The sequence below is a fragment of the Dermacentor variabilis genome, chromosome 9, assembly GCF_050947875.1.
Source record: "Dermacentor variabilis isolate Ectoservices chromosome 9, ASM5094787v1, whole genome shotgun sequence".
In the NCBI taxonomy this organism is placed as follows: Eukaryota; Metazoa; Arthropoda; class Arachnida; order Ixodida; family Ixodidae; genus Dermacentor; species Dermacentor variabilis.
In genome coordinates this window covers 75,616,005-75,631,076 of record NC_134576.1, presented here as the reverse complement: position 1 = coordinate 75,631,076, position 15,072 = coordinate 75,616,005, and positions in this window count along the sequence as shown.

Genomic DNA, 15,072 nt, shown 5'->3' with positions numbered 1-15,072 from the left:
TGGGCCTCGAGATCTCGGAGTTGAACCTTACACCGGCAGCCAAGCACTCCGTAGACACAGTACACCAATTTGGTGGAGATACTCGGTGGGCAGGTCGCATCACCCTGAGCAGGATCGGAGCACCGGGCAGCATCCTTGGGACACAGGCCGTACCGCAACATCCTTAGCTCAACGATGCCCAGGTGCGGCCTGTCGGCGCTGTCATGGGCGGTATACCAGCACATCAAACACACGGCGTGGCCGCAGGGAAGCTGCCTGGTCCTGGCAGGAAGAGCGCCGCAGATGGCGCAAACGCAAGATGCGGGCAAAGGCTCCAAGAATGAGATGCGTCGCCTGTCCAAGAAGGGGCACTCACAAAATCCTTGCAGAACGTATGTAATCGGGGAGGGTTGCCCTTTGCACGGGTAGGGAATCTTAAAAGTCGGCGAAGGTTCGCTTCCGCGATGGGTATCGTTATGGTCCACAGCATTTTTCTTTTCCGGGCATCGCGCAGAAAGCTTCGCCGATGCTGCGTCAGTCGCCAATTCTTCAGTCGTGTTGAGATCTTTACCCTCGAGCACGACGTCGTCGTTTGTCGTCTGGACGTGGTTGTGGGAAGCGTCAGAAGGCTTCGAAAAAGGCCGTCGAAGCTTCCTTCTGCGCTTATTGTCGCCATCCTTCACAGCTGTTTCTTTCCCCGAGGAATGCGAAGAGCGATTAACCCATGCATCACGATCCGGACCCTCAGAACTCGGGCGCGCGTACTCACTTGCGACGACGATCCTGTTGTGTTTGCGCCTTGACTTTGATCGCACCATGACTGGGTTTGTGCTTCGACGTCGACGTGGCTGCGATGAGCTTCAGTCGCTCGTCTCGACAGGTCAGAAGCTGCTGGCTGTCACTGTCGTGGCTTCGAAGAGATGCGTTGCGATTCCTGGCCTCGAAGCGTGCACCGATGAAATTATAGCGCAAACACTGCTGCTGAACTGGCTTTGAAACCACTGCGAGCTTGAACTGGATCTCGAGAGGGTTGCACTGTCTTTTAAAGCCTCCCAAGGTGCTCTGCGCCGCCACTTTCAGAGTAGTGGAATGAGGAGGAAAGGGGAGGAGGCAGCGATGGGTTGTCGTTGATTGGCTTTCACGACGTGCGAAGGGAGGTCCAGAAGTGGTCACGTGGTTGTGCGGGTATGTGCGCGAGTACCAGCAATGGCGAAAGAGAGAGGGGAGATAGTGAAGAGAAACACTCGGGAAATCTGTGAATGTGTGAAAGAAAGAAAAGCACGTGTGACACATTCCGTACACCCCTCTACATTTAGTTTTTTTTTCTTAACGCTCTTATGCGTTCTCAGAATAAAAAAATATATACAGATCTTCTTTTTTTTTTCCCGAACGGAAAAGGCATCACAACTCGCGCAATATTTGCTGCGGTGGGTCGTGAGCTCCCGGAGGCCTACACAGCGCCGTAATCTCGGGTGGCTAAACAATTGTCTTATGGCGTGCGCGTCAGCCTTGATTTAGAAAAAGGGGAAACACCGGGCTACAACCCTGAAACCACAAAGCTCACGCTGTTTCCGGAAACATTTTACGGGAAATAAAATGGTGAGCGTGTGTGCGCGAGTTTCCTGACCCGTTCAGTCTTTAAGTCATTGGCTTTAGGTAATGATGTTTGCGGAGTAAGTTCGCGAGTTGTATTTCACTTTCTCTCCTTGGTAAAAGAATTTAATGAATGTAAATATATGAAAAAGAAGGGGCGAATGGAGGCGTGTCACTAACACGTGCCTTTTTTGCCGGTAGACGCTGCAATCATTTGGTTTGCATTTACACAAGTTGGTACTAGTGTCCCTGCTGTCCTTTACTCATTCTACGTTCATGAAGTGTAATTTTAATGCCATAATTAACACGGAAACTAATGTATAACACTTTATTACAGGGTCTCTTTCTTGTGGAGTTGTTGTTGACCTCGCTACGTTTCCAACTGCTGCTTGATCACTCTGTCTGATTGCACCATATTCAGTTTCACTGAGACAATACCAAATCAGCAATCACAATTAACCAGACGAAAATGTTGCAAGCAGCTGACACATCTGAAAAAAAGGGAAAAAAATGGAAGTAAACTTTAGGCTATCATGGTGGCGCTAAAAAAAACTAGCAAAGCCTTGGTTTAGAGTGACCACATGTTGCTTGCACTTCGCTTGGGCTGACGAAATGTCTACTTAGAAAAGTATTCCACACGGTCATTCCAATCGATAGACGAGGATTGGAAATTAAAATGTCTTCACCATGTAATACCTGGCCTTCTGCAGGCACAATGATGCGTCAAAAGTATAAAGACTGCAGATTTGTGTGCTTCCCAATTTGAATAGTAACAAAATTAAATTCGGCTGTCTATCGCGAAACTTCAGAGCAATTTAAAATCACAGACTAAGCCTTCTCTTCAATGAAAGTTTCTAAGTACGCATGACATCTTCGATCAGCGCAGGAATGACGAAAGGCTGAATTTATACCTCGCAGCTGCTGCGGTGACTTTTCAATCACTTTTATTTTATCCGTTTTTATTACGGAATAATGTTTTTCCTCTATATTGCGTTCTTTTTGCATTCAATTAGGCCGTTTATAAAAGAGATCACAATTACGTGGCCTTGCACAGAATCACACCTAATTCCAGCCAATCTGTTTATCTCGAACACTTTCATCGAGTGTTTCACTGCCTGCAATTAATGCCTACGCTTGAAAAGGTTAGCGAGATATATTTCGCATAAGAACTCGAATTACAAGTTTATTTCTCGGTGGTGAGTTTTATTGCACTGGCTATGTTCTACTTTATTTATTACAGATAGGTTAATAATACACGCCTCCTAAATCTGATGATCGTATGGAGCAGTTGGACCAGTAAGGGAGTGCTAAGGCTGTAGTTGACCCTGGAACTTTGATCTACGTATGGGAATCTTAGATAAGGTTTCTCCTGTTTGTCTGAAATTTTAAACAAGATGCGTTGTTCAGTTTGCTAAATGTATCATGGACGCATTGTAGAAGACCCTGGGTGCATGAACAAACCACGTGGCTAAAGCGTACGTCGTTGGAAACGACCGCACCAAGATGCGACTTATCCTTGCTAGTGATAGACCCGCAGCCACAGTTTTTTGCTTTATCAACTTCTCTCAAGGCAATTTCTGTAAGCGCATCAAGAGGTCTCCGAGATATATTAACCCGGGATACTGGTTATAAGTATGTGGTTATTATTAGAAACACATTCAAGAGCTCCCATCTAAATATTTCTACCTGTTTGTTCGAGTGTATTGTACTTTTCGATGAGATACGGCTGTATATATTTGCTTTATTCATTTATGTGGCCATATATTCTACCTCCTGGAGACCTAAAGTTTGAATGTATAATGTAAATATTTTTACTTTATCGTTGAATATAAAATTTACATTCTACAGCTACAGTTGTGCGGTTGACATAGCGAATGAGTTCCCCGGTTTATTAATAACAGAAATTTGAGCATCGCTTTGTGCAGTGGTAGCGGCTCGTAGCGCCTGTTTTTGGTTCTGTTAATATGTCATTTTTACTTTTTCCTGATATATTTCTTTCATTTTACAACTGCTTGGACCGAGGCTGCTGCAAACCGCGACACTGAATAATTTATTTTATTTAAATGTATATTTCTTTGTATTTTGTCACAAGCCGTCTTCTCATTTACCATCATACCCAGTTCCTTCCTTTATTTTCTCTCTAACAAAAATTCTGTAACTTCTTGGTATATCGTATGTTCCGTCCCTATCTTTTTATTTCATGGAGAAACGTGGATGCATTCTCTTTCCAACCAGTTTTCAGCTGTACTTTTCACAGAACGCCGATTGCTGGAATTCAGTATCCTTGCCCAGGTTGCGGTCTCTTACAACGTGGCTCTCATTTACGAAGAAATTCACGGCTGGCTCACAATGCCGAGTTAACAGTGGAATTCAAACCTGCAAGGCACTTGAAGTTCGTCAGCATTGCCCCTTCTGCGGCCGTTTCTCACTGCCAATCTACAGAATTCCAGAGAGATTTTCTGAATAGTTCCTACTTTCCTTGCAAAGCAGGCACACTGGATGGGCGTAAACTACCAATACCTGTATGCTTCTTGGTATTTTAGGTTATCTCTACTGCTAAAGAAAGAAAAGTAAACACCATGATAGGGTTCACTGTGTCTGCCGATGCAGGAAACGGATGCCGAGTGACTGAGAGGCGCCGTGCCTATTTGTCACGCTTGTTCGTCGGGTTCGTGCGACGGGATTATGCGCCAGTGCAAATACGACTTTCTTTCTTCCTACCTTCACCCCACCTTCGCCACGGTTTGGTTTTAATGCAAAGATTTCTTTTCCTCTCCCTCCAACTTTTCTACTGCATGCTCCTGCATTCTTGCACGAAACTAAGAGGGGGGGGGGGGGGAGGGAGGTTCAGAGCGCGAATATATCTATGAAAATAACGTGGAAGAGAGGAGAGGCGACGCGGGAAACTTGTTCGGACATTTCCATCGCGTGCCACGTGCACAATGCTCTTTGGAGATCTATAGGTGTCGTCACATTAGCCTTTTGACAACATTAATTATCCGTGACCCCCCGCAAAGGCACTGCAGAACCCGCAGCGTTTACCGTTCTAATAACGTGCAAGCCACAAGGAGGGGTAAATAGAGTGGTAAAGAGGGGGCATGGAGATGAGGCAGAGAATCCGTAGAAGCGGCGTAATCGCGAAATCAGCGCACAACAGCCTCAGCACACTTCACTCGCACTTACCCTATAGGGCGGATGGTTGGGAGAAGGAAAACGCCACCTTAAGGAAATAAACGTGAGGAAACGCCACAGCAATAGACACAGACATGACAACAGTTGCAGAAGAACTGAAGGAATTGTACGTTTCTGCAATTTCTAACAAAAAAAACATGCAGATTTGTAACTGGACAAATGATCGGCGGTTTGCAGATGCAAAATCACATTAAATAACCGCAGGTTCTATGCAACACTACGCAAGCGGTCACACGTCAAATCAAGATTTCCGTGCTATGCGGCTATAGCCTTGCTCGACGTCGCGGGTTCGATCCCCAGCTTGGCAGCCGAATTGGACAGCAGCGAAATACAATAGCGGTCAGGCACTTACATTTAGGCACGTTAAAAAACAGCTGGGTACCAAATTTAATCCGGAGTCCGCCATTAGAGCGTGCCTCATAATCCGATTGTGGTTTTGGCACGTAGCGTCCCATATTTCTCCACCGCTTCTGCTGCCATGCGATGTGCCATGTGAAGTAATGGCAGTGCTCAACCATCTCATTGGCCATAAACAATGACACAGAACCACGCCTCAAGCAAACACGTTTCGCTGTATGTACATTGCACTACGCAGACAAACCGCAGTGATGCACGCAAAACAACATTTGCCACTAACTCACTGATCTCATATTGCAGTAAACGCTGAAGAAATTAGTGATTCGCAGTCAGCATTACTGCTGATTATCGTTATTCAAATTAAACAACACAGAAAGATTTCCACGCACAGTAGGAATCGATGTTTAGATCGATTCCCACAGTGCGTGGAATTCACATAATTGTACTGCACATTCTTCTGTGTAAGCTGACCAGTGTGCTGACAAGGCCAGTCAACAAGGAAGCAAGAAAGAGGTTACCCTGATCATGTAGGACATCAGAAGGCCTGCGAGACGCCACGCACAGATCTTCTCTGCCCTTTCCGTAGAACATTTCCGTACTTTTTGTCCCAGAGCACATCGCTCACCATTAATGATTTATTATACATATGCTATTATTTTACATAATCTCGTCTTCCCTGCCATTCCCTCTCCGGTGGTCAATCTTGTTCGGGCTCTAAGCAAACGCTGCTGAAAGTCGCAAAAACCCCGCCCCCCGTAGCCACGGGATGTACCAGCTCGTAAAGGTTGGTGGCAGCCTTAGTAGCCAGAACTCCCATTGTTCGCCCTTTCTATCAGAACTCCAACCTTCCCTTTGACCCTGCCGATTTGGTTTCTGGGGCGGATTCTCTTCCCTACTGTCGTTATTGTTGTGCTTTGACGGTAGTTGCTATACAACACGTCCACGCTTATTATCTACTTCCTCCCCCTTGGAGGGTGGGCGTTAGTGGGATACGCGCACATAAAGACGCTGCCAAAGATCACAGGTGCTGCCCTGACGAAGACTTGCACCGTGATCGAAACTTTGGATCCAACGACATTCCTTGTTCGATTAGTGCTCGTCACCTCAATTGAACTTATTTCTCTTTGAGGCTGAGAGACAGAGCACAAGGTGTTTGTCTGGTACTACAAAACATTTGTGAACAAGGGACACTGAAGCCTCATTTCGGCAACAAAGTGTGTCCTCGGAAGTGGATAAGAAGGGGCCCTTTGTTACAGACCATGATAGCTCAGTGGCTTGTGGTGTCCATAGCAGCTATGCAGGAAGTTGCGGGTTCACACCCACATCGACCCTCATGCACCGTGCATCATGGGTACATGGAAAAATCCCGAGTTAAAATTATTATTGAGTCCCCTACTACGACATGGTACCGTTGTTTTGATCGTTGTTTTGGCACAGGGACCTCGAGTACTATAGTTATTGTCCTTTTGTCAAAACGTTGCTCATTTCTTGACGTTGCGGAGTGTTTCGCCATTGCTATCTATGTTTCGTAAGAAAATTGTGTATTGTTTGAGCTAAGCACTTCGATCTTCAGAAAGGTTCTGGCATATACGAAGTCACCTGGGACAAAGAAATAATGAATTAGTTCTGGCGTATTACAGGCCAAACCACGATTTTATTGTGAAGTACGGCGTAGTGGGGGGTCATCGGATTAATTCTGACCGGCAGGATGTATCGTTAACATGACCCCTGTGCACGGGGCACGGGCGCTAAGCGACCGCGGCAGGTGTGGGTCAAAGAGAAAGCGGCAAACTGTAGTGCGCCATACTGAGACGACATTTCACTGAGCGATGACTGCGCCGCTTGGTGTCGTACGCGAAATGTCTACGTTGGAACGCCGCGGAAACGTGCTTATTTTTTTTTTCATGGAACGCCGTTTCGTTGAAGGATGTCTGATCGAGTTTGCAATACTTCTTCAATTTTTTTTATTTTAAACATCATAACTAATTTTTGATTAGAATACTTATTCGCGGTTCTTGTTTTATATATAGATCCAAAGCGTCAGTGGCTGTGTGTATGGCTGAACAGAAGGCGAATGTTGACATTCTCGATACCAGAGATTCTTTTAATGAATAAGAATGGCAGAGAATTCTCATGCCGCCGTGAAGGTTTTCTGGGATGTTGTCCTAATCCGCGCAGCAATCGATGACTGGGTGACAACTCCCACGTAACTATGAACTTCAAAGCTGCAATGCACTTGGAGGTGGTTAGCGTTGCCGCTTCTGTAAGTGGTTAAACTGCTACAACAAAAGCAGAAGAGAAACTACTTTGGCTCCAATGGATACAACAACTTCATATATGTGACGTAACCAAAGAAACATGGCTGTTGGCAATTTCCTGTTTCATATTTTATTGCTCATCATGTGCATAATTGATGCATATTTTTTTTTTCATATAGTGTTCCACTGTGCATCATTTCCGGGAGGTGGTACGGTAGCGCTTTCATAATGCGAAGTATTCGTTGCGAACTTCAGGCGTTTTGAGTGTGCCTAAGCAGTGTTTTTTCTAGGCAATACGGTTTTTTACAAAAATGTCGTGAGCGTGAGACGCCTGTAGTCATGGCATACGAGGTCCAAGACGAGGCGGAAATACATTTCAGCAGTTTATGTCGCTCATAAAGGACTAATTAACGAAAATGTATTAATTATGTCCTGATCTTTAAGTAGCGGGCAGTTCTTTATGCGGAAAATCTGTAAGCCGTCACTATTTATGACATGCCGATTTTTTCAAGATACAAACAATCGCACGTAATTCGAGATATTCGTAATCGAAGTTGAAGGCCAAATCCAGGCAATATCAAGACTGCGAATCAGACGGCAACGCCCTGTAAACAAATTTGGGACCAAGTTTGAATGAGAGCACGCCACGGGAAATCCCGACCCGACACACAGCGGCATATCCTTGCCAGGCAAAGCTTGCCGTATCAGGATATAGGCGCCGCGATTCGCCGCGGCGTTCAGTTTCAAAAATCTTCACGGGGTGTTTCAGTTTCATATTGTTACCCTAACGATGGATTGAATACTAAAGGTTATTTAAAATGTATATTTACAAAAAAAAAAAAAAACTAGATCGGTGGAAAGTTGAGTGGACAGCTCGAGACACCGGAGCAGCGCGTCTTATTCGTCGGGGCGCACGTGCGCGTCGAACAAAAGCAACGCGCAATATGCATCTCATATGCATATTGTATGTCATACGCATGCAAATACATGCAGTATGCATGGGACCCTTTTCGTGCGCTCCCGTGGCGCTTGGTTTCAATATTGCCTGGATTTACTGTGGAAATTCGATGAGAAATATCACGAATTAGGTGCTATATTCAATACCTTAAAGAAATGAGCGTGCACGGCCTCAAATTTCGCCATTCATACTTCTCCAAAGAGAAAGATGTTATGAGGTGTTCTATAATTAATTTTTTTCACAGTAGCCTAAGAAGGCGCAACGTATCTGTGCTTCGCTGTATAGAGCCGTATTTTACCCAGAAATTTTCTTATTAATTTATGCATAATCAATTGCCAACCTGTTTCAACGAAAACAAGATGCCTCGTTTAATGCACCAGATATGCTATATGGGTGAATCGTATAATCCTCATGGCCGGCGTTTGCAGCAAGTTTCAGGGGCAAACGATGTGGCTGCGTCAACGTCAGTGTTAACAGCCGTAGCAGGGTGCAATGTATCCTTACGTGTAGCAAAACCGTCGTCGCGGTTCAATATTTCCTTTGCTCTCAAGGGCTTATTGTGTTTTACCAATAAAGGAACATACGCCCCAGCAGCGCTGCTGATCTACTATAACGACATCAGTTCTACGAAACCACCGAAACCCTCCATAGAACGACTGAGCACATGTCATTATCGTACGTGCGATTGGCAAGTTTGGCGCGCATTCTGCGCACTGCAACCTTCTTTCTCTCTTTTTTTTTTTTTTGTCCTTTCGCGTCCTGCACACAACCCAAAGCCAGGCACAACCGTGAAATGTCCTCCGGCGTGTACCGACTTTTGAGAAAATCATTTACGCCCTCGTTTAACGTTTGCACACTGGCAGCAAGCACACTGGTAGGCGAAATGGATTCTTTAGTTCATCTTGAATGGCATTAGCTGAGCGCGTAGTATAGACGAGGAAAAAAAAATAGGTCTCCTTTTTTGTCCTCGTCTTTACAACGCGTTGAACTAGTGTCCTGGCAACGAGCAGAAAGTGCATCATTAATCAAAAAGGCTAGCGCGAATAACAGGGACACAGACAGAGAAGACGACAGGGCGAGGTCGTGTAATTGATCCGGACCAAGGCAGCCGCCTTTCGACAGGGGCAAAATAAAGAACACTCACGCACTTTGATTTAGGGACACGTTAAAGAACACCACGGTATCAAAATTAATCCGGCGTGCGCCACTATGGCCTGCATCAAAATCCGATTGTGGTTTTCGCACCTACAGCCCCATAATCCAGTTCAATTTTATTGCTTCTGCCACGATGCGATGTGCCATGTGAGGCAATGATAATGTTCAAACCTCTCAGAGTTTATGAAATGTGGCGCCCAGCAACACCTCAAGGAAACATCTCTCGGTGTGTTCTTTGTACTACGCAGACAGACATGAAGGAATGGTGCACGCAAGGTAACCTTTGATGTGAACTCAGCAGTCTCCTGTAAGACGAAGCGTTGAAAAAATTACGTATTCGCCGCGTAAGGTCGAGGTAAGCTGATGCAGCTGGATAGCGTCCTCACTCTCTGCGGCCTGCTTCCCTAATCACGTGGCACGTGACGTAGCCTCCTCTCCCTTTCGAAAGGCGTCGTGAGCATGCAGGCAGAATGGTTTTGAGCACTCGTCGGCGTATCGAAGCATGCGGACGAAACCCTTGCAATGCTTGTCATCAGTACTTGCAGTGCTTGGGCGCCGAAATAGAGATGTCATGAACAGCTGAAATTTCGATCTGCACGGCCTACCGACGAAGCGGCAGCACTCGCGGACAGGAAATCACGCGTGATAAATCCGGGATTGCCTCGACGTGCCTAATGACCTCTAGCCGGCAATGGTGCGGGATTATTTCTGATTCCTTCGCCCATGTCTGTTTAGCCTTTTGGTTCACTGTTGGCGTGGGAAAGGCTTTGAGAGAAACTTGAGAAGCATAGTATTTATAGCATCTAGTACAGATAAACGCACAACAATTGCAGCTGCTTTCTTTGCCCCTCCTTGTGTACCACTTACCTCAAATGTGTGTTCCGCAATTATGATATTACAGAGAAATCCTTCCCGTTTCCTGTGCACCCACCACCTGAAGCACTTACTTGTCAGATTCATGAAGAATTCGACAAGCGAACATGTGAAGCAAGGAATGCAACCCAAAGAATGCTGCTTGCGTGTCACTGTATTCGCTGCAGCTAAAAACAGGAGCGAAAGAAGGCATTATGATTTAACTAATAAGTGTCACTCAATGACATGATGAATATGCGTACGTGCGCACAAAAAGAAATGTTTATTACAGTGAACTCCCACTTGAGTGAACTTGAAGGGACCGAAGGAAATAGTTCACTTAACTGAAAGTTCACTAAACTGAATATTCACTAGACCAACATAAGACATGACATACAGAGTCGAAAGTTTGAAGTGCAATTCATGGAGCAGAAGACATGGCATCCATAGTGTTAGAAATGTGTGAAATGGAATTTCTACATATTTAGCACGCGAATTGCCGTTGTTACTTAAAACTGGAAACTCAACGGAGCCGATGAAAAACACCCCACGTGGGTCGTTTGTGTGCACATGCGGAACCGACGAGACTGGAGAGAAAGAGACGACGACCGTGCCACGACTAGCCGGTCGGAAAAAAACACACACCACGTGGTTTGTGGTGTGACACATCGCCGCTTTGCCTTGGCAGCGTTGTAAGCGCCAGAGGTGTTACTTTGTTCATGGCCTCCAAGATTACATGCTTGCTCGTTTTGTGCGGGCGATTTCGGAGGCCACGCCTTGTTGCCGTTAGTTTTCCGCGCCGCCGCTTTGTCCCAGGGTCGCTGTAGCGCCAGCAACGTTACATTACCGCTGGAGAGGTAGATTGATAAGGGCGGGTATCGGTTGCGTCTGCAGTGCAGGGCGCAAAACTCCGTTGAAATGATCGTAAAAATGAGCCTTAGTGCTTTGAGTGAGTTCGTTATACTGAAACATTCACAGTTCCGAAGTTCGTGTAAGTGAAACATTTTTGCATATAATCTATAAGAAAACTGCCGGGGATTTTTAAAAAGTTCGTTATTCTGAAATATTCGATAAACCGACGTTCGTACAACTGAGAATTTACTGGTGAACTCTCACTCGTTCATAGAAGAACGGCTTCGCAACAAAAAAAAATGGCACGAAACTCAGCTGGATCGGCTGCCATGATCCGCAACACGCAGATTGTAATCACTGCACTAACATACGGGGGCACGATGATGACCCGAAAAAGAAAGTGGGCAATGTGGGTGTTCGATCAATATGCGAGGGCGATTATTACGCGGGTAAATACGCTATATCTTTTTACGAGAAGACCACCTACTGGAAGTCAAGTGTTTAAAAACTTCCCTGGGCGTCAGAGCACGCGACATTCGCTTTGGTGCGCCCGGCTTGGAATGCTACAGGTCACGCAGCCATCAGCACTTTTCTCTGCAGTTTGGGGAAATAAATGCTCGCTCATCGTTTACTGTTAATCCTATCTTTCAACGGGCGTCGCGTACACTAAGGCAAGTAAAGTACTCTACCACAGCCATAGCACTTCAGCCCGTGGGGTAAACAAGTTTCCAGATATCGTCGTATGAGCCTGGGAACTAGGAGGACTGGAAGGCCAGTTCTGTGGGCACTTCTAAAACATTCCCACAGTTAATTTTGAACAAAACCAGGCACCAATGATATTTCTGGAATCTTTATCTGCAGTAATCCTGGGCACAATGGCACAATAGCCCAACTAGCTGACTAGCTGCCATGTAGCCATGATGCGCCGTACAGTGCATTGCCCATTTTTTATATCTTTCCTTCTTTCTTTCTTTGTGTTCCAACAGCCACAATTGAGTGAGCTGCCTTAGGACCACGTTGAAGGCCTGGTTGCAGGCACGTGTGCTTGAAGCAGCGTAGGGCTGGCGTAAAGATGAGACTAAGCCAAACACTCAAATCTGCAGAATGAATCCATCCGCGCTTTGCCCGTTTCGTAATGTTTAGTGGCGTTACATCTCAAAAATGTTGGAATTGACGTGAAAGAGCTTGATATCTTTTTGTCCAGATGGTGTCACCAAAAAAAAAACTCCTATGACATTAATTATTTAAAGATAATCTATTTGCTCAAGCACTGCTTAGTAGAAAAGTAAGTGCTAGTAATTACAAGACATCGTATGGGTCCACCAATGTGCAAGACTCGTTGCGATTTAGCCTGCATACGAAAAAGAATGAGAATTTGCACGGAGCGGACGAGCAGAAAGGCTTGTTAAATTTAAATTCGCAGCTCCCTTGTAGATACCTTAATCAAGATAAATTAATTTGCTCTTCATAGAATGATAGAGAAGGGCTTGCTGCTTGGTCATTGAAAATTGCAAAGTGTCAGCTTGAGTAGTTTTCCCTCGCCTTCGGTGATGCCTGACCAAGTATAGCAATAACTGCCAATACCTCAACGATTATTCGCTAGAACACAATACAACTTCGCATAAGTAATAAGTGCACATGTAACCTAGAAAAGCACTCAATTTTGTTGTTCTGCGTTCAAAAGGGAAAAATAACTTCATTCATAAACTTTTGTCTCGCCCATACTCATTAGGTCCTATTAAATTTCTATTTCCTTTACACAGAACAATGATAACCTTGTATAAACTTTCATTTAAATGCACTGCAATCTTCATTTTGTTATGCTGAATACTTTTACCGGAAATGAAGTACGAGGATAGCAAAGTAAGAACGCCGTTTTTGTCACACACTTATGTTGAGCTCTGTCACGTAATGCTTCAGGCTAGGCGATAATACTACCGTTCAATAGAAAGCGGAGAAAATCGGGGCTAGCTTTCTAATGAAATGTAATTAACATCCGTCCAATGAGCGCAGAAAGCGCAGTGCTTCCGCAATTAACTGGGAAGCGCGTGACGCCGGAGTGGGACCACGGCAAAAGTGCAGACGACACCTCGAAGGCGCATGCGCATCAAATCGACACTTTTGTGCCCATCGTGGCGCCCGTCGCATCGACTACATGTCGACGTATATCGAACCCAACACTAAAGCTGTCCCTCGCAAACAATTTCTACACTTCACTACGGCGAAACTGGGTATTTTGAAACAATCAATGTAATTTCGTTTAGGTTCATCCCGTACTTCATTATACCGAAGTACATTTTATTGAAGAAACATATTGTAATCTAAAAAAACTAATATGCGTGTAGTCACACTAGCTTATTGTCTCTATAAACCTGAGTTAATGTGTACCATGTCATATAGCAAGCCACGCCATGTTCAAGTGCAAGCCGTCGCCGGCGACCTGAACACATGTGCAATCATCACTCAAGCCGAGTCAATTCCAAAGAACATGTTCTTTATTCTCGGACTGCCGCAGAAACTATTAAGGCTGTTTCAAAGGCCCTGACCGTAGCCGATCAAACTTGCAGCTGTGGTCGCCATTCTTATGCTTCATATGTGGGATCAACCAGTAGACCATCCTGCACGGAGTAGAAAATGTAGATCCGTCTTGCACCCTGGCATGTCTTTCCAGCGGAGGGGGCGGGTCATGGGGTTGAAACGGCATTCGTATAGGCAGTGGGCCTCGAGATCTCGGAGTTGGATCTTACACCGGCAGCCATGCACTCCATAGACGCAGTACACCAATTTGGTGGAGATACTCGGTGGGCAGGTCGCTTCACCCAGAGCAGGATCGGAGAACCGGACAGCATCCCTGGGACAGAGGCCACTGCGGAACATCCTTAGATCATCGTTGTCCTGGTGCGGTCTGTCGGCGCTGTCGTAGGCAGTATACCAGCACACTAAGCACACGGCGTGGCCGCAGGGAAGCTGCCTGGTGCTGGCAGGAAGAGCGCAGCAGATGGCGCAAACGCAGGATGCGGGCAAAGGCTTCAAGAATGAGATGCGTCGCATGTCCAAGAAGGGGCACTCTGAGAATCCTTGCAGAACATACGTAATCGGTGAGGGGTTCTCGTTGCACGCGTAGGGAATCTTGAAAGTGGGTGAAGGTTCGCTTCCGCCTTCGGTGTCGTCATGGTGTACAGCAGTTTTCTTTTCAGGGAATTCAGCATAACGGTTCGCCGATGCTGCTTCAGTCGTCTGGAGGTCTTTACTTCCGAGGACGACGTCATCGTTGGACGTCTGCACCTGATTGTGGGAGGCGCCGGAAGACTTCGAAAGACGCCGTCGAAGCCTCCTTCTCCACGGATTGCCACCATCTTTGACAGCTGTTTCTGTCTCCGAAGAATGCGAAGAGCTATTCACCGAGGCTCCAAGAGTCACAGCTTCAGAAGTCGGGTGCTCGTACTCACTTTCGACGATGATCTTGTCGTGCTTGCGCCTTGACTTTGATCGCACCATGACTGGGTTTGTGCTTCAACGTCGACGTGGCTGCGATCGGCTTCAGTCGCTCGTCTCGGCAGGTCAGAAGCTGCTGGCTGTCACCGTCGTGGCTTCGAAGAGATGCGTTGCGATTCAGGGCCTCGAAGCGTGTACCGATGAAATCATAGCGCAACCAGTGCAGCTGAACTGGCTTAGAAACCACTGCGTCCTTCAACTGGCTCTCGAGAGGGTTGCACTGTCTTTTAAAGCCTCCAATGTGCTCTCCGCCTCTACTTTCTGAGAAGTAGCAGGAATGAGGAGGAAAGAGGAGGAAGCAGCGATGGGTTGTCGTTGATTGGCTTTCACAACGTGCGAAGGGTGGTCCATAAGTGGATACGTGGTTGTGGGTTTATGTCA